The sequence below is a fragment of the Carassius gibelio genome, chromosome A3, assembly GCF_023724105.1.
Source record: "Carassius gibelio isolate Cgi1373 ecotype wild population from Czech Republic chromosome A3, carGib1.2-hapl.c, whole genome shotgun sequence".
Taxonomy (NCBI): domain Eukaryota; kingdom Metazoa; phylum Chordata; class Actinopteri; order Cypriniformes; family Cyprinidae; genus Carassius; species Carassius gibelio.
This window is the reverse complement of record NC_068373.1, coordinates 1,245,017-1,264,123: the sequence shown is the minus strand read 5'-3', so window position 1 is coordinate 1,264,123 and position 19,107 is coordinate 1,245,017. Positions and strand designations below refer to the sequence as shown.

Sequence of the window (19,107 nt, the reverse complement as noted above, 5' to 3'; positions counted from 1 at the left end):
AAGCAGGTTTGGTCCTGTATAATGTACCGGCGATTAGATTGGCTGATCTTTAAGCTTTAGGGTTTTCTTTCCTACTTATATAATGTACCGGCGATTAGATTGGCTGATCTTTAAATAGCTCTCTCTTTGCAGCAGTCTTCGCTTATGGCCATACCACCCTGGCTATGCCAGATCATGTCTGAGCTCGGAAGCTAAGCAGGAGTGGGCCTGGTTAGTAATTGGATGGGAGACCCCCTGGTAATACCAGTTGCTTTAAGATTTTTGTAAATTTTTCACAAATTATATAATAATCTTGAAAAAAAAAAGAGTCAATGCCCATTCTTTGAATCTTAGCAGTCATGGACCTGTGTAGTGTTTGGATGGGAGACCCCCTGGTAATACCAGGTGCTCTAATATTATTGGAAATTTATTACTAATTATATAATAATCTTAAAAAAAAAGAGCCAATGCCCGATCTCTTAATCTTAGCAGGTATTGGCCTGGTTAGTGCTTGGATGGGAGACCGCCTCGGAATACCAGGTGCTGTAAGCTTTTGGGTTTTCATTCCTACTTATATAATGTATGGGCGATTTGATTGGCTGATCTTTAAATAGTCCTCTCTTTGCAGTATCCTTCACTTGCGACCGTAACAACCTGGCTATGCCTGATCTCGTCTGCTCTCGGAAGCTAAGCAGGTTTGGTCCTGTATAATGTACCGGCGATGAGATTGGCTGATCTTTAAATAGCTCTCTCTTTGCAGCAGTCTTCGCTTATGGCCATACCACCCTGGCTATGCCAGATCATGTCTGAGCTCGGAAGCTAAGCAGGTTTGGGCCTGGTTAGTAATTGGATGGGAGACCCCCTGGTAATACCAGTTGCTTTAAGATTTTTGTAAATTTTTCACAAATTATATAATAATCTTGAAAAAAAAAAGAGTCAATGCCCATTCTTTGAATCTTAGCAGTCATGGACCTGTGTAGTGTTTGGATGGGAGACCCCCTGGTAATACCAGGTGCTCTAATATTATTGGAAATTTATTACTAATTATATAATAATCTTAAAAAAAAGAGCCAATGCCCGATCTCTTAATCTTAGCAGGTATTGGCCTGGTTAGTGCTTGGATGGGAGACCGCCTGGGAATACCAGGTGCTGTAAGCTTTTGGGTTTTCATTCCTACTTATATAATGTATGGGCGATTTGATTGGCTGATCTTTAAATAGTCCTCTCTTTGCAGTATCCTTCGCTTGCGACCGTAACAACCTGGCTATGCCTGATCTCGTCTGCTCTCGGAAGCTAAGCAGGTTTGGTCCTGTATAATGTACCGGCGATTAGATTGGCTGATCTTTAAATAGCTCTCTCTTTGCAGCAGTCTTCGCTTATGGCCATACCACCCTGGCTATGCCAGATCATGTCTGAGCTCGGAAGCTAAGCAGGTTTGGGCCTGGTTAGTAATTGGATGGGAGACCCCCTGGTAATACCAGTTGCTTTAAGATTTTTGTAAATTTTTCACAAATTATATAATGATCTTGAAAAAAAAAAGAGTCAATGCCCATTCTTTGAATCTTAGCAGTCATGGACCTGTTTAGTGTCTGGATGGGAGACCGCCTCGGAATACCAGGTGCTCTAATATTATTGGAAATGTATTACTAATTATATAATAATCTAAAAAAAAAAAAAAAAAAAAAAAGAGTCAATGCCCGATCTCTTAATCTTAGCAGGTATTGGCCTGGTTAGTGCTTGGATGGGAGACCGCCTGGGAATACCAGGTGCTTTAAGCTTTAGGGTTTTCTTTCCTACTTATATAATGTACCGGCGATTAGATTGACTGATCTTTAAATAGCTCTCTCTTTGCAGCAGTCTTCGCTTATGGCCATACCACCCTGGCTATGCCAGATCATGTCTGAGCTCGGAAACTAAGCAGGTTTCGGCCTGGTTAGTAATTGGATGGGAGACCCCCTGGTAATACCAGTTGCTTTAAGATTTTTGTAAATTTTTCACAAATTATATAATAATCTTGAAAAAAAAAAGAGTCAATGCCCATTCTTTGAATCTTAGCAGTTATGGACCTGTGTAGTGTTTGGATGGGAGACCCCCTGGTAATACCAGGTGCTCTAATATTATTGGAAATTTATTACTAATTATATAATAATCTTAAAAAAAAGAGCCAATGCCCGATCTCTTAATCTTAGCAGGTATTGGCCTGGTTAGTGCTTGGATGGGAGACCACCTCGGAATACCAGGTGCTGTAAGCTTTTGGGTTTTCATTCCTACTTATATAATGTATGGGCGATTTGATTGGCTGATCTTTAAATAGTCCTCTCTTTGCAGTATCCTTCGCTTGCGACCGTAACAACCTGGCTATGCCTGATCTCGTCTGCTCTCGGAAGCTAAGCAGGTTTGGTCCTGTATAATGTACCGGCGATTAGATTGACTGATCTTTAAATAGCTCTCTCTTTGCAGCAGTCTTCGCTGATGGCCATACCACCCTGGCTATGCCAGATCATGTCTGAGCTCGGAAGCTAAGCAGGTTTGGGCCTGGTTAGTAATTGGATGGGAGACCCACTGGTAATACCAGTTGATTTTAGATTTTTGTAAATTTTTCACAAATTATATAATAATCTTGAAAAAAAAAAGAGTCAATGCCCATTCTTTGAATCTTAGCAGTCATGGACCTGTGTAGTGTTTGGATGGGAGACCCCCTGGTAATACCAGGTGCTCTAATATTATTGGAAATTTATTACTAATTATATAATAATCTTAAAAAAAAAAGAGCCAATGCCCGATCTCTTAATCTTAGCAGGTATTGGCCTGGTTAGTGCTTGGATGGGAGACCGCCTCGGAATACCAGGTGCTGTAAGCTTTTGGGTTTTCATTCCTACTTATATAATGTACCGGCGATTTGATTGGCTGATCTTTAAATAGTCCTCTCTTTGCAGTATCCTTCGCTTGCGACCGTAACAACCTGGCTATGCCTGATCTCGTCTGCTCTCGGAAGCTAAGCAGGTTTGGTCCTGTATAATGTACCGGCGATTAGATTAGCTGATCTTTAAATAGCTCTCTCTCTGCAGCAGTCTTCGCTTATGGCCATTCCACCCTGGCTATGCCAGATCATGTCTGAGCTCGGAAGCTAAGCAGGTTTGGGCCTGGTTAGTAATTGGATGGGAGACCCCCTGGTAATACCAGTTGCTTTAAGATTTTTGTAAATTTTTTACAAATTATATAATAATCTTGAAAAAAAAAAGAGTCAATGCCCATTCTTTGAATCTTAGCAGTCATGGACCTGTTTAGTGTCTGGATGGGAGACCGCCTCGGAATACCAGGTGCTCTAATATTATTGGAAATTTATTACTAATTATATAATAATCTTAAAAAAAAAGAGCCAATGCCTGATCTCTTAATCTTAGCAGGTATTGGCCTGGTTAGTGCTTGGATGGGAGACCGCCTGGGAATACCAGGTGCTGTAAGCTTTTGGGTTTTCATTCCTACTTATATAATGTACCGGCAATTAGATTGACTGATCTTTAAATAGCTCTCTCTTTGCAGCAGTCTTCGCTTATGGCCATACCACCCTGGCTATGCCAGATCATGTCTGAGCTCGGAAACTAAGCAGGTTTCGGCCTGGTTAGTAATTGGATGGGAGACCCCCTGGTAATACCAGTTGCTTTAAGATTTTTGTAAATTTTTCACAAATTATATAATAATCTTGAAAAAAAAAAAGAGTCAATGCCCATTCTTTGAATCTTAGCAGTCATGGACTTGTGTAGTGTTTGGATGGGAGACCCCCTGGTAATACCAGGTGCTCTAATATTATTGGAAATTTGTTACTAATTATATAATAATCTTAAAAAAAAAGAGCCAATGCCCGATCTCTTAATCTTAGCAGGTATTGGCCTGGTTAGTGCTTGGATGGGAGACCGCCTGGGAATACCAGGTGCTGTAAGCTTTTGGGTTTTCATTCCTACTTATATAATGTATGGGCGATTTGATTGGCTGATCTTTAAATAGTCCTCTCTTTGCAGTATCCTTCGCTTGCGACCGTAACAACCTGGCTATGCCTGATCTCGTCTGCTCTCGGAAGCTAAGCAGGTTTGGTCCTGTATAATGTACCGGCGATTAGATTGGCTGATCTTTAAATAGCTCTCTCTTTGCAGCAGTCTTCGCTTATGGCCATACCACCCTGGCTATGCCAGATCATGTCTGAGCTCGGAAGCTAAGCAGGTTTGAGCCTGGTTAGTAATTGGATGGGAGACCCCCTGGTAATACCAGTTGCTTTAAGATTTTTGTAAATTTTTCACAAATTATATAATAATCTTGAAAAAAAAAGACTCAATGCCCATTCTTTGAATCTTAGCAGTCATGGACCTGTTTAGTGTCTGGATGGGAGACCGCCTCGGAATACCCGGTGCTCTAATATTATTGGAAATTTATTACTAATTATATAATAATCTTAAAAAAAAAAAAAAAAAAAAAAAAAAGAGTCAATGCCCGATCTCTTAATCTTAGCAGGTATTGGCCTGGTTAGTGCTTGGATGGGAGACCGCCTGGGAATACCAGGTGCTTTAAGCTTTAGGGTTTTCTTTCCTACTTATATAATGTACCGGCGATTAGATTGACTGATCTTTAAATAGCTCTCTCTTTGCAGCAGTCTTCGCTTATGGCCATACCACCCTGGCTATGCCAGATCATGTCTGAGCTCGAAAACTAAGCAGGTTTCGGCCTGGTTAGTAATTGGATGGGAGACCCCCTGGTAATACCAGTTGCTTTAAGATTTTTGTAAATTTTTCACAAATGATATAATAATCTTGAAAAAAAAAAGAGTCAATGCCCATTCTTTGAATCTTAGCAGTCATGGACTTGTGTAGTGTTTGGATGGGAGACCCCCTGGTAATACCAGGTGCTCTAATATTATTGGAAATTTATTACTAATTATATAATAATCTTTAAAAAAAAGAGCCAAGGCCCGATCTCTTAATCTTAGCAGGTATTGGCCTGGTTAGTGCTTGGATGGGAGACCGCCTAGGAATACCAGGTACTGTAAGCTTTTGGGTTTTCATTCCTACTTATATAATGTATGGGCGATTTGATTGGCTGATCTTTAAATAGTCCTCTCTTTGCAGTATCCTTCGCTTGCGACCGTAACAACCTGGCTATGCCTGATCTCGTCTGCTCTCGGAAGCTAAGCAGGTTTGGTCCTGTATAATGTACCGGCGATTAGATTGGCTGATCTTTAAGCTTTAGGGTTTTCTTTCCTACTTATATAATGTACCGGCGATTAGATTGGCTGATCTTTAAATAGCTCTCTCTTTGCAGCAGTCTTCGCTTATGGACATACCACCCTGGCTATGCCAGATCATGTCTGAGCTCGGAAGCTAAGCAGGTTTGGGCCTGGTTAGTAATTGGATGGGAGACCCCCTGGTAATACCAGTTGCTTCAAGATTTTTGTAAATTTTTTACAAATTATATAATAATCTTGAAAAAAAAAAGAGTCAATGCCCATTCTTTGAATCTTAGCAGTCATGGACTTGTGTAGTGTTTGGATGGGAGACCCCCTGGTAATACCAGGTGCTCTAATATTATTGGAAATTTATTACTAATTATATAATAATCTTTAAAAAAAAGAGCCAATGCCCGATCTCTTAATCTTAGCAGGTATTGGCCTGGTTAGTGCTTGGATGGGAGACCGCCTAGGAATACCAGGTGCTGTAAGCTTTTGGGTTTTCATTCCTACTTATATAATGTATGGGCGATTTGATTGGCTGATCTTTAAATAGTCCTCTCTTTGCAGTATCCTTCGCTTGCGACCGTAACAACCTGGCTATGCCTGATCTCGTCTGCTCTCGGAAGCTAAGCAGGTTTGGTCCTGTATAATGTACCGGCGATTAGATTGGCTGATCTTTAAGCTTTAGGGTTTTCTTTCCTACTTATATAATGTACCGGCGATTAGATTGACTGATCTTTAAATAGCTCTCTCTTTGCAGCAGTCTTCGCTTATGGCCATACCACCCTGGCTATGCCAGATCATGTCTGAGCTCGGAAACTAAGCAGGTTTCGGCCTGGTTAGTAATTGGATGGGAGACCCCCTGGTAATACCAGTTGCTTTAAGATTTTTGTAAATTTTTCACAAATGATATAATAATCTTGAAAAAAAAAAGAGTCAATGCCCATTCTTTGAATCTTAGCAGTCATGGACTTGTGTAGTGTTTGGATGGGAGACCCCCTGGTAATACCAGGTGCTCTAATATTATTGGAAATTTATTACTAATTATATAATAATCTTTAAAAAAAAGAGCCAATGCCCGATCTCTTAATCTTAGCAGGTATTGGCCTGGTTAGTGCTTGGATGGGAGACCGCCTAGGAATACCAGGTGCTGTAAGCTTTTGGGTTTTCATTCCTACTTATATAATGTATGGGCGATTTGATTGGCTGATCTTTAAATAGTCCTCTCTTTGCAGTATCCTTCGCTTGCGACCTTAACAACCTTGCTATGCCTGATCTTGTCTGCTCTCGGAAGCTAAGCAGGTTTGGTCCTGTATAATGTACCGGCGATTAGATTGGCTGATCTTTAAGCTTTAGGGTTTTCTTTCCTACTTATATAATGTACCGGCGATTAGATTGGCTGATCTTTAAATAGCTCTCTCTTTGCAGCAGTCTTCGCTTATGGCCATACCACCCTGGCTATGCCAGATCATGTCTGAGCTCGGAAGCTAAGCAGGTTTGGGCCTGGTTAGTAATTGGATGGGAGACCCCCTGGTAATACCAGTTGCTTCAAGATTTTTGTAAATTTTTCACAAATTATATAATAATCTTGAAAAAAAAAAGAGTCAATGCCCATTCTTTGAATCTTAGCAGTCATGGACTTGTGTAGTGTTTGGATGGGAGACCCCCTGGTAATACCAGGTGCTCTAATATTATTGGAAATTTATTACTAATTATATAATAATCTTTAAAAAAAAGAGCCAATGCCCGATCTCTTAATTTTAGCAGGTATTGGCCTGGTTAGTGCTTGGATGGGAGACCGCCTAGGAATACCAGGTGCTGTAAGCTTTTGGGTTTTCATTCCTACTTATATAATGTATGGGCGATTTGATTGGCTGATCTTTAAATAGTCCTCTCTTTGCAGTATCCTTCGCTTGCGACCGTAACAACCTGGCTATGCCTGATCTCGTCTGCTCTCGGAAGCTAAGCAGGTTTGGTCCTGTATAATGTACCGGCGATTAGATTGGCTGATCTTTAAGCTTTAGGGTTTTCTTTCCTACTTATATAATGTACCGGCGATTAGATTGGCTGATCTTTAAATAGCTCTCTCTTTGCAGCAGTCTTCGCTTATGGCCATACCACCCTGGCTATGCCAGATCATGTCTGAGCTCGAAAGCTAAGCAGGTTTGGGCCTGGTTAGTAATTGGATGGGAGACCCCCTGGTAATACCAGTTGCTTTAAGATTTTTGTAAATTTTTCACAAATTATATAATAATCTTGAAAAAAAAAAGAGTCAATGCCCATTCTTTGAATCTTAGCAGTCATGGACCTGTGTAGTGTTTGGATGGGAGACCCCCTGGTCATACCAGGTGCTCTAATATTATTGGAAATTTATTACTAATTATATAATAATCTTAAAAAAAAAAGAGCCAATGCCCGATCTCTTAATCTTAGCAGGTATTGGCCTGGTTAGTGCTTGGATGGGAGACCGCCTCGGAATACCAGGTGCTGTAAGCTTTTGGATTTTCATTCCTACTTATATAATGTATGGGCGATTTGATTGGCTGATCTTTAAATAGTCCTCTCTTTGCAGTATCCTTCGCTTGCGACCGTAACAACCTGGCTATGCCTGATCTCGTCTGCTCTCGGAAGCTAAGCAGGTTTGGTCCTGTATAATGTACCGGCGATTAGATTGGCTGATCTTTAAATAGCTCTCTCTCTGCAGCAGTCTTCGCTTATGGCCATTCCACCCTGGCTATGCCAGATCATGTCTGAGCTCGGAAGCTAAGCAGGTTTCGGCCTGGTTAGTAATTGGATGGGAGACCCCCTGGTAATACCAGTTGCTTTAAGATTTTTGGAAATTTTTCACAAATTATATAATAATCTTGCAAGAAAAAAAGAAAGGAGTCAATGCCCCATATCTGAATCTTAGCAGGTATGGGCCTGGTTAGTAATTGGATGGGAGACACTGTGGTAATACCAGTTGCTTTAAGATTTTTGGAAATTTTTCACAAATTATATAATAATCTTGAAAAAAAAAAAAAAAGTCAATGCCCGATCTCTGAATAATAGCAGGTTTTGCCTGGTTAGTACTTGGATGGAAGACGGCCGGGAAATACCAGTTGCTGTAATATTTTTGGCAATTTTTACTAATTACATAATAATCTTGCAAAAAAAAAAAAAAAGTAAATGCCCAATCTTTGAATCTTAGGAGGTATGGACCTGTTTAGTGCTTGGATGGGAGACCGCCTCGGAATACCATTTGCTGTAATATTTTTGGAAATTTGTACTAATTATATAATTATCTTGAAACAAAAAGAGTCAATGCCCAATCTTTGAATCTTAGCAGCTATGGACCTGTTTAGTGTTTGAATGGGAGACCGCCTCGGAAAACCAGGTGCTCTAATATTATTGGAAATTTATTACTAATTATATAATAATCTTAAAAAAAAAAAAAAAAAAAAGAGTCAATGCCCGATCTCTTAATCTTAGCAGGTATTGGCCTGGTTAGTGCTTGGATGGGAGACCGCCTGGGAATACCAGGTGCTTTAAGCTTTAGGGTTTTCTTTCCTACTTATATAATGTACCGGCGATTAGATTGGCTGATCTTTAAATAGCTCTCTCTTTGCAGCAGTCTTCGCTTATGGCCATACCACCCTGGCTATGCCAGATCATGTCTGAGCTCGAAAGCTAAGCAGGTTTGGGCCTGGTTAGTAATTGGATGGGAGACCCCCTGGTAATACCAGTTGCTTTAAGATTTTTGTAAATTTTTCACAAATTATATAATAATCTTGAAAAAAAAAAGAGTCAATGCCCATTCTTTGAATCTTAGCAGTCATGGACCTGTGTAGTGTTTGGATGGGAGACCCCCTGGTAATACCAGGTGCTCTAATATTATTGGAAATTTATTACTAATTATATAATAATCTTAAAAAAAGAGCCAATGCCCGATCTCTTAATCTTAGCAGGTATTGGCCTGGTTAGTGCTTGGATGGGAGACCGCCTGGGAATACCAGGTGCTTTAAGCTTTAGGGTTTTCTTTCCTACTTATATAATGTACCGGCGATTTGATTGGCTGATCTTTAAATAGTCCTCTCTTTGCAGTATCCTTCGCTTGCGACCGTAACAACCTGGCTATGCCTGATCTCGTCTGCTCTCGGAAGCTAAGCAGGTTTGGTCCTGTATAATGTACCGGCGATTAGATTGGCTGATCTTTAAATAGCTCTCTCTCTGCAGCAGTCTTCGCTTATGGACATTCCACCCTGGCTATGCCAGATCATGTCTGAGCTCGGAAGCTAAGCAGGTTTCGGCATGGTTAGTAATTGGATGGGAGACCCCCTGGTAATACCAGTTGCTTTAAGATTTTTGTAAATTTTTCACAAATTATATAATAATCTTGAAAAAAAAAGAGTCAATGCCCATTCTTTGAATCTTAGCAGTCATGGACCTGTGTAGTGTTTGGATGGGAGACCCCCTGGTAATACCAGGTGCTCTAATATTATTGGAAATTTATTACTAATTATATAATAATCTTAAAAAAAAGAGCCAATGCCCGATCTCTTAATCTTAGCAGGTATTGGCCTGGTTAGTGCTTGGATGGGAGACCGCCTCGGAATACCAGGTGCTGTAAGCTTTTGGGTTTTCATTCCTACTTATATAATGTATGGGCGATTTGATTGGCTGATCTTTAAATAGTCCTCTCTTTGCAGTATCCTTCGCTTGCGACCGTAACAACCTGGCTATGCCTGATCTCGTCTGCTCTCGGAAGCTAAGCAGGCTTGGTCCTGTATAATGTACCGGCGATTAGATTGGCTGATCTTTAAATAGCTCTCTCTCTGCAGCAGTCTTCGATTATGGCCATTCCACCCTGGCTATGCCAGATCATGTCTGAGCTCGGAAGCTAAGCAGGTTTCGGCATGGTTAGTAATTGGATGGGAGACCCCCTGGTAATACCAGTTGCTTTAAGATTTTTGTAAATTTTTCACAAATTATATAATAATCTTGAAAAAAAAAGAGTAAATGCCCAATCTTTGAATCTTAGGAGGTATGGACCTGTTTAGTGCTTGGATGGGAGACCGCCTCGGAATACCATTTGCTGTAATATTTTTGGAAATTTGTACTAATTATATAATTATCTTGAAACAAAAAGAGTCAATGCCCAATCTTTGAATCTTAGCAGCTATGGACCTGTTTAGTGTTTGGATGGGAGACCGCCTCGGAAAACCAGGTGCTCTAATATTATTGGAAATTTATTACTAATTATATAATAATCTTAAAAAAAGAGTCAATGCCCGATCTCTTAATCTTAGCAGGTATTGGCCTGGTTAGTGCTTGGATGGGAGACCGCCTGGGAATACCAGGTGCTTTAAGCTTTAGGGTTTTCTTTCCTACTTATATAATGTACCGGCGATTAGATTGGCTGATCTTTAAATAGCTCTCTCTTTGCAGCAGTCTTCGCTTATGGCCATACCACCCTGGCTATGCCAGATCATGTCTGAGCTCGAAAGCTAAGCAGGTTTGGGCCTGGTTAGTAATTGGATGGGAGACCCCCTGGTAATACCAGTTGCTTTAAGATTTTTGTAAATTTTTCACAAATTATATAATAATCTTGAAAAAAAAAAAGAGTCAATGCCCATTCTTTGAATCTTAGCAGTCATGGACCTGTGTAATGTTTGGATGGGAGACCCCCTGGTAATACCAGGTGCTCTAATATTATTGGAAATTTATTACTAATTATATAATAATCTTAAAAAAAGAGCCAATGCCCGATCTCTTAATCTTAGCAGGTATTGGCCTGGTTAGTGCTTGGATGGGAGACCGCCTGGGAATACCAGGTGCTTTAAGCTTTAGGGTTTTCTTTCCTACTTATATAATGTACCGGCGATTTGATTGGCTGATCTTTAAATAGTCCTCTCTATGCAGTATCCTTCGCTTGTGACCGTAACAACCTGGCTATGCCTGATCTCGTCTGCTCTCGGAAGCTAAGCAGGTTTGGTCCTCTATAATGTACCGGCGATTAGATTGGCTGATCTTTAAATAGCTCTCTCTCTGCAGCAGTCTTCGCTTATGGCCATTCCACCCTGGCTATGCCAGATCATGTCTGAGCTCGGAAGCTAAGCAGGTTTCGGCATGGTTAGTAATTGGATGGGAGACCCCCTGGTAATACCAGTTGCTTTAAGATTTTTGTAAATTTTTCACAAATTATATAATAATCTTGAAAAAAAAAGAGTCAATGCCCATTCTTTGAATCTTAGCAGTCATGGACCTGTGTAGTGTTTGGATGGGAGACCCCCTGGTAATACCAGGTGCTCTAATATTATTGGAAATTTATTACTAATTATATAATAATCTTAAAAAAAAAGAGCCAATGCCCGATCTCTTAATCTTAGCAGGTATTGGCCTGGTTATTGCTTGCATGGGAGACCGCCTCGGAATACCAGGTGCTGTAAGCTTTTGGGTTTTCATTCCTACTTATATAATGTATGGGCGATTTGATTGGCTGATCTTTAAATAGTCCTCTCTTTGCAGTATCCTTCGCTTGCGACCGTAACAACCTGGCTATGCCTGATCTCGTCTGCTCTCGGAAGCTAAGCAGGTTTGGTCCTGTATAATGTACCGGCGATTAGATTGGCTGATCTTTAAATAGCTCTCTCTCTGCAGCAGTCTTCGATTATGGCCATTCCACCCTGACTATGCCAGATCATGTCTGAGCTCGGAAGCTAAGCAGGTTTCGGCCTGGTTAGTAATTGGATGGGAGACCCCCTGGTAATACCATTTGCTTTAAGATTTTGGGAAATTTTTCACAAATTATATAATAATCTTGCAAGAAAAAAAGAAAGGAGTCAATGCCCCATATCTGAATCTTAGCAGGTATGAGCCTGGTTAGTAATTGGATGGGAGACACTGTGGTAATACCAGTTGCTTTAAGATTTTTGGAAATTTTTCACAAATTATATAATAATCTTGAAAAAAAAAAAAAAGTCAATGCCTGATCTCTGAATAATAGCAGGTTTTGCCTGGTTAGTACTTGGATGGAAGACGGCCGGGAAATACCAGTTGCTGTAATATTTTTGGCAATTTTTACTAATTACATAATAATCTTGCAAAAAAAAAAAAAAAAAAATAGAGTAAATGCCCAATCTATGAATCTTAGGAGGTATGGACCTGTTTAGTGCTTGGATGGGAGACCGCCTCGGAAAACCAGGTGCTCTAATATTATTGGAAATGTATTACTAATTATATAATAATCTTAAAAAAAAAGAGTCAATGCCCGATCTCTTAATCTTAGCAGGTATGGGCCTGGTTAGTAATTGGATGGGAGACCCCCTGGTAATACCAGTTGCTTTAAGATTTTTGTAAATTTTTCACAAATTATATAATAATCTTGAAAAAAAAAAAGAGTCAATGCCCATTCTTTGAATCTTAGCAGTCATGGACCTGTTTAGTGTCTGGATGGGAGACCCCCTGGTAATACCAGGTGCTCTAATATTATTGGAAATTTATTACTAATTATATAATAATCTTAAAAAAAGAGCCAATGCCCGATCTCTTAATCTTAGCAGGTATTGGCCTGGTTAGTGCTTGGATGGGAGACCGCCTCGGAATACCAGGTGCTGTAAGCTTTTGGGTTTTCATTCCTACTTATATAATGTATGGGCGATTTGATTGGCTGATCTTTAAATATTCCTCTCTTTGCAGTATCCTTCGCTTGCGACCGTAACAACCTGGCTATGCCTGATCTCGTCTGCTCTCGGAAGCTAAGCAGGTTTGGTCCTGTATAATGTACCGGCGATTAGATTGGCTGATCTTTAAATAGCTCTCTCTTTGCAGCAGTCTTCGCTTATGGCCATACCACCCTGGCTATGCCAGATCATGTCTGAGCTCGGAAGCTAAGCAGGTTTGGGCCTGGTTAGTAATTGGATGGGAGACCCCCTGGTAATACCAGTTGCTTTAAGATTTTTGTAAATTTTTCACAAATTATATAATAATCTTGAAAAAAAAAAGAGTCAATGCCCATTCTTTGAATCTTAGCAGTCATGGACCTGTGTAGTGTTTGGATGGGAGACCCCCTGGTAATACCAGGTGCTCTAATATTATTGGAAATTTATTACTAATTATATAATAATCTTAAAAAAAAAAGAGCCAATGCCCGATCTCTTAATGTTAGCAGGTATTGGCCTGGTTAGTGCTTGGATGGGAGACCTCCTCGGAATACCAGGTGCTGTAAGCTTTTGGATTTTCATTCCTACTTATATAATGTATGGGCGATTTGATTGGCTGATCTTTAAATAGTCCTCTCTTTGCAGTATCCTTCGCTTGCGACCGTAACAACCTGGCTATGCCTGATCTCGTCTGCTCTCGGAAGCTAAGCAGGTTTGGTCCTGTATAATGTACCGGCGATTAGATTGGCTGATCTTTAAATAGCTCTCTCTCTGCAGCAGTCTTCGCTTATGGCCATTCCACCCTGGCTATGCCAGATCATGTCTGAGCTCGGAAGCTAAGCAGGTTTCGGCCTGGTTAGTAATTGGATGGGAGACCCCCTGGTAATACCAGTTGCTTTAAGATTTTTGGAAATTTTTCACAAATTATATAATAATCTTGCAAGAAAAAAAGAAAGGAGTCAATGCCCCATATCTGAATCTTAGCAGGTATGGGCCTGGTTAGTAATTGGATGGGAGACACTGTGGTAATACCAGTTGCTTTAAGATTTTTGGAAATTTTTCACAAATTATATAATAATCTTGAAAAAAAAAAAAAAAGTCAATGCCCGATCTCTGAATAATAGCAGGTTTTGCCTGGTTAGTACTTGGATGGAAGACGAACGGGAAATACCAGTTGCTGTAATATTTTTGGCAATTTTTACTAATTACATAATAATCTTGCAAAAAAAAAAAAAAAAAAAAAAAATATAAATGCCCAATCTTTGAATCTTAGGAGGTATGGACCTGTTTAGTGCTTGGATGGGAGACCGCCTCGGAATACCATTTGCTGTAATATTTTTGGAAATTTGTACTAATTATATAATTATCTTGAAACAAAAAGAGTCAATGCCCAATCTTTGAATCTTAGCAGCTATGGACCTGTTTAGTGTTTGGATGGGAGACCGCCTCGGAAAACCAGGTGCTCTAATATTATTGGAATTTATTACTAATTATATAATAATCTTAAAAAAAAAAAAAAAAAAAAAAAGAGTCAATGCCCGATCTCTTAATCTTAGCAGGTATTGGCCTGGTTAGTGCTTGGATGGGAGACCGCCTGGGAATACCAGGTGCTTTAAGCTTTAGGGTTTTCTTTCCTACTTATATAATGTACCGGCGATTAGATTGGCTGATCTTTAAATAGCTCTCTCTTTGCAGCAGTCTTCGCTTATGGCCATACCACCCTGGCTATGCCAGATCATGTCTGAGCTCGAAAGCTAAGCAGGTTTGGGCCTGGTTAGTAATTGGATGGGAGACCCCCTGGTAATACCAGTTGCTTTAAGATTTTTGTAAATTTTTCACAAATTATATAATAATCTTGAAAAAAAAAAGAGTCAATGCCCATTCTTTGAATCTTAGCAGTCATGGACCTGTGTAGTGTTTGGATGGGAGACCCCCTGGTCATACCAGGTGCTCTAATATTATTGGAAATTTATTACTAATTATATAATAATCTTAAAAAAAAAAGAGCCAATGCCCGATCTCTTAATCTTAGCAGGTATTGGCCTGGTTAGTGCTTGGATGGGAGACCGCCTCGGAATACCAGGTGCTGTAAGCTTTTGGATTTTCATTCCTACTTATATAATGTATGGGCGATTTGATTGGCTGATCTTTAAATAGTCCTCTCTTTGCAGTATCCTTCGCTTGCGACCGTAACAACCTGGCTATGCCTGATCTCGTCTGCTCTCGGAAGCTAAGCAGGTTTGGTCCTGTATAATGTACCGGCGATTAGATTGGCTGATCTTTAAATAGCTCTCTCTCTGCAGCAGTCTTCGCTTATGGCCATTCCACCCTGGCTATGCCAGATCATGTCTGAGCTCGGAAGCTAAGCAGGTTTCGGCCTGGTTAGTAATTGGATGGGAGACCCCCTGGTAATACCAGTTGCTTTAAGATTTTTGGAAATTTTTCACAAATTATATAATAATCTTGCAAGAAAAAAAGAAAGGAGTCAATGCCCCATATCTGAATCTTAGCAGGTATGGGCCTGGTTAGTAATTGGATGGGAGACACTGTGGTAATACCAGTTGCTTTAAGATTTTTGGAAATTTTTCACAAATTATATAATAATCTTGAAAAAAAAAAAAAAAAGTCAATGCCCGATCTCTGAATAATAGCAGGTTTTGCCTGGTTAGTACTTGGATGGAAGACGGCCGGGAAATACCAGTTGCTGTAATATTTTTGGCAATTTTTACTAATTACATAATAATCTTGCAAAAAAAAAAAAAAAAAAAAAAGAGTAAATGCCCAATCTTTGAATCTTAGGAGGTATGGACCTGTTTAGTGCTTGGATGGGAGACCGCCTCGGAATACCATTTGCTGTAATATTTTTGGAAATTTGTACTAATTATATAATTATCTTGAAACAAAAAGAGTCAATGCCCAATCTTTGAATCTTAGCAGCTATGGACCTGTTTAGTGTTTGAATGGGAGACCGCCTCGGAAAACCAGGTGCTCTAATATTATTGGAAATTTATTACTAATTATATAATAATCTTAAAAAAAAAAAAAAAAAAAAGAGTCAATGCCCGATCTCTTAATCTTAGCAGGTATTGGCCTGGTTAGTGCTTGGATGGGAGACCGCCTGGGAATACCAGGTGCTTTAAGCTTTAGGGTTTTCTTTCCTACTTATATAATGTACCGGCGATTAGATTGGCTGATCTTTAAATAGCTCTCTCTTTGCAGCAGTCTTCGCTTATGGCCATACCACCCTGGCTATGCCAGATCATGTCTGAGCTCGAAAGCTAAGCAGGTTTGGGCCTGGTTAGTAATTGGATGGGAGACCCCCTGGTAATACCAGTTGCTTTAAGATTTTTGTAAATTTTTCACAAATTATATAATAATCTTGAAAAAAAAAAGAGTCAATGCCCATTCTTTGAATCTTAGCAGTCATGGACCTGTGTAGTGTTTGGATGGGAGACCCCCTGGTAATACCAGGTGCTCTAATATTATTGGAAATTTATTACTAATTATATAATAATCTTAAAAAAAGAGCCAATGCCCGATCTCTTAATCTTAGCAGGTATTGGCCTGGTTAGTGCTTGGATGGGAGACCGCCTGGGAATACCAGGTGCTTTAAGCTTTAGGGTTTTCTTTCCTACTTATATAATGTACCGGCGATTTGATTGGCTGATCTTTAAATAGTCCTCTCTTTGCAGTATCCTTCGCTTGCGACCGTAACAACCTGGCTATGCCTGATCTCGTCTGCTCTCGGAAGCTAAGCAGGTTTGGTCCTGTATAATGTACCGGCGATTAGATTGGCTGATCTTTAAATAGCTCTCTCTCTGCAGCAGTCTTCGCTTATGGACATTCCACCCTGGCTATGCCAGATCATGTCTGAGCTCGGAAGCTAAGCAGGTTTCGGCATGGATAGTAATTGGATGGGAGACCCCCTGGTAATACCAGTTGCTTTAAGATTTTTGTAAATTTTTCACAAATTATATAATAATCTTGAAAAAAAAAGAGTCAATGCCCATTCTTTGAATCTTAGCAGTCATGGACCTGTGTAGTGTTTGGATGGGAGACCCCCTGGTAATACCAGGTGCTCTAATATTATTGGAAATTTATTACTAATTATATAATAATCTTAAAAAAAAGAGCCAATGCCCGATCTCTTAATCTTAGCAGGTATTGGCCTGGTTAGTGCTTGGATGGGAGACCGCCTCGGAATACCAGGTGCTGTAAGCTTTTGGGTTTTCATTCCTACTTATATAATGTATGGGCGATTTGATTGGCTGATCTTTAAATAGTCCTCTCTTTGCAGTATCCTTCGCTTGCGACCGTAACAACCTGGCTATGCCTGATCTCGTCTGCTCTCGGAAGCTAAGCAGGTTTGGTCCTGTATAATGTACCGGCGATTAGATTGGCTGATCTTTAAATAGCTCTCTCTCTGCAGCAGTCTTCGATTATGGCCATTCCACCCTGGCTATGCCAGATCATGTCTGAGCTCGGAAGCTAAGCAGGTTTCGGCATGGTTAGTAATTGGATGGGAGACCCCCTGGTAATACCAGTTGCTTTAAGATTTTTGTAAATTTTTCACAAATTATATAATAATCTTGAAAAAAAAAGAGTAAATGCCCAATCTTTGAATCTTAGGAGGTATGGACCTGTTTAGTGCTTGGATGGGAGACCGCCTCGGAATACCATTTGCTGTAATATTTTTGGAAATTTGTACTAATTATATAATTATCTTGAAACAAAAAGAGTCAATGCCCAATCTTTGAATCTTAGCAGCTATGGACCTGTTTAGTGTTTGGATGGGAGACCGCCTCGGAAAACCAGGTGCTCTAATATTATTGGAAATTTATTACTAATTATATAATAATCTTAAAAAAAGAGTCAATGCCCGATCTCTTAATCTTAGCAGGTATTGGCCTGGTTAGTGCTTGGATGGGAGACCGCCTGGGAATACCAGGTGCTTTAAGCTTTAGGGTTTTCTTTCCAACTTATATAATGTACCGGCGATTAGATTGGCTGATCTTTAAATAGCTCTCTCTTTGCAGCAGTCTTCGCTTATGGCCATACCACCCTGGCTATGCCAGATCATGTCTGAGCTCGAAAGCTAAGCAGGTTTGGGCCTGGTTAGTAATTGGATGGGAGACCCCCTGGTAATACCAGTTGCTTTAAGATTTTTGTAAATTTTTCACAAATTATATAATAATCTTGAAAAAAAAAAGAGTCAATGCCCATTCTTTGAATCTTAGCAGTCATGGACCTGTGTAATGTTTGGATGGGAGACCCCCTGGTAATACCAGGTGCTCTAATATTATTGGAAATTTATTACTAATTATATAATAATCTTAAAAAAAGAGCCAATGCCCGATCTCTTAATCTTAGCAGGTATTGGCCTGGTTAGTGCTTGGATGGGAGACCGCCTGGGAATACCAGGTGCTTTAAGCTTTAGGGTTTTCTTTCCTACTTATATAATGTACCGGCGATTTGATTGGCTGATCTTTAAATAGTCCTCTCTATGCAGTATCCTTCGCTTGTGACCGTAACAACCTGGCTATGCCTGATCTCGTCTGCTCTCGGAAGCTAAGCAGGTTTGGTCCTCTATAATGTACCGGCGATTAGATTGGCTGATCTTTAAATAGCTCTCTCTCTGCAGCAGTCTTCGCTTATGGCCATTCCACCCTGGCTATGCCAGATCATGTCTGAGCTCGGAAGCTAAGCAGGTTTCGGCATGGTTAGTAATTGGATGGGAGACCCCCTGGTAATACCAGTTGCTTTAAGATTTTTGTAAATTTTTCACAAATTATATAATAATCTTGAAAAAAAAAGAGTCAATGCCCATTCTTTGAATCTTAGCAGTCATGGACCTGTGTAGTGTTTGGATGGGAGACCCCCTGGTAATACCAGGTGCTCTAATATTATTGGAAATTTATTACTAATTATATAATAATCTTAAAAAAAAAAGAGCCAATGCCCGATCTCTTAATCTTAGCAGGTATTGGCCTGGTTAGTGCTTGGATGGGAGACCGCCTCGGAATACCAGGTGCTGTAAGCTTTTGGGTTTTCATTCCTACTTATATAATGTATGGGCGATTTGATTGGCTGATCTTTAAATAGTCCTCTCTTTGCAGTATCCTTCGCTTGCGACCGTAACAACCTGGCTATGCCTGATCTCGTCTGCTCTCGGAAGCTAAGCAGGTTTGGTCCTGTATAATGTACCGGCGATTAGATTGGCTGATCTTTAAATAGCTCTCTCTCTGCAGCAGTCTTCGATTATGGCCATTC

The 19,107-nt window shown here is 40.1% G+C and overlaps 16 pseudogenes; all 16 read left to right on the top strand.

Moving 5' to 3' along the window:
* Positions 1-140: 140 nt before the first annotated feature.
* LOC127961470 (uncharacterized) lies at positions 141-259 on the top strand (annotated as a pseudogene).
* Positions 260-747: 488 nt separating this feature from the next.
* LOC127966177 (uncharacterized) lies at positions 748-866 on the top strand (annotated as a pseudogene).
* A 487-nt stretch (positions 867-1,353) lies between these two features.
* On the top strand, positions 1,354-1,472 carry LOC127966174 (uncharacterized; annotated as a pseudogene).
* A 369-nt stretch (positions 1,473-1,841) lies between these two features.
* On the top strand, positions 1,842-1,960 carry LOC127963875 (uncharacterized; annotated as a pseudogene).
* Positions 1,961-3,055: 1,095 nt separating this feature from the next.
* On the top strand, positions 3,056-3,174 carry LOC127961610 (uncharacterized; annotated as a pseudogene).
* Positions 3,175-3,530: 356 nt separating this feature from the next.
* On the top strand, positions 3,531-3,649 carry LOC127963870 (uncharacterized; annotated as a pseudogene).
* Positions 3,650-4,138: 489 nt separating this feature from the next.
* Positions 4,139-4,257, top strand: LOC127962989 (uncharacterized; annotated as a pseudogene).
* A 1,708-nt stretch (positions 4,258-5,965) lies between these two features.
* On the top strand, positions 5,966-6,084 carry LOC127963867 (uncharacterized; annotated as a pseudogene).
* Positions 6,085-6,633: 549 nt separating this feature from the next.
* Positions 6,634-6,752, top strand: LOC127962746 (uncharacterized; annotated as a pseudogene).
* A 549-nt stretch (positions 6,753-7,301) lies between these two features.
* LOC127962158 (uncharacterized) lies at positions 7,302-7,420 on the top strand (annotated as a pseudogene).
* A 1,395-nt stretch (positions 7,421-8,815) lies between these two features.
* LOC127962150 (uncharacterized) lies at positions 8,816-8,934 on the top strand (annotated as a pseudogene).
* Positions 8,935-10,632: 1,698 nt separating this feature from the next.
* Positions 10,633-10,751, top strand: LOC127962144 (uncharacterized; annotated as a pseudogene).
* A 2,263-nt stretch (positions 10,752-13,014) lies between these two features.
* On the top strand, positions 13,015-13,133 carry LOC127966168 (uncharacterized; annotated as a pseudogene).
* Positions 13,134-14,540: 1,407 nt separating this feature from the next.
* On the top strand, positions 14,541-14,659 carry LOC127962141 (uncharacterized; annotated as a pseudogene).
* Positions 14,660-16,064: 1,405 nt separating this feature from the next.
* Positions 16,065-16,183, top strand: LOC127962137 (uncharacterized; annotated as a pseudogene).
* Positions 16,184-17,881: 1,698 nt separating this feature from the next.
* Positions 17,882-18,000, top strand: LOC127962131 (uncharacterized; annotated as a pseudogene).
* The last annotated feature ends 1,107 nt before the right edge of the window (positions 18,001-19,107 follow it).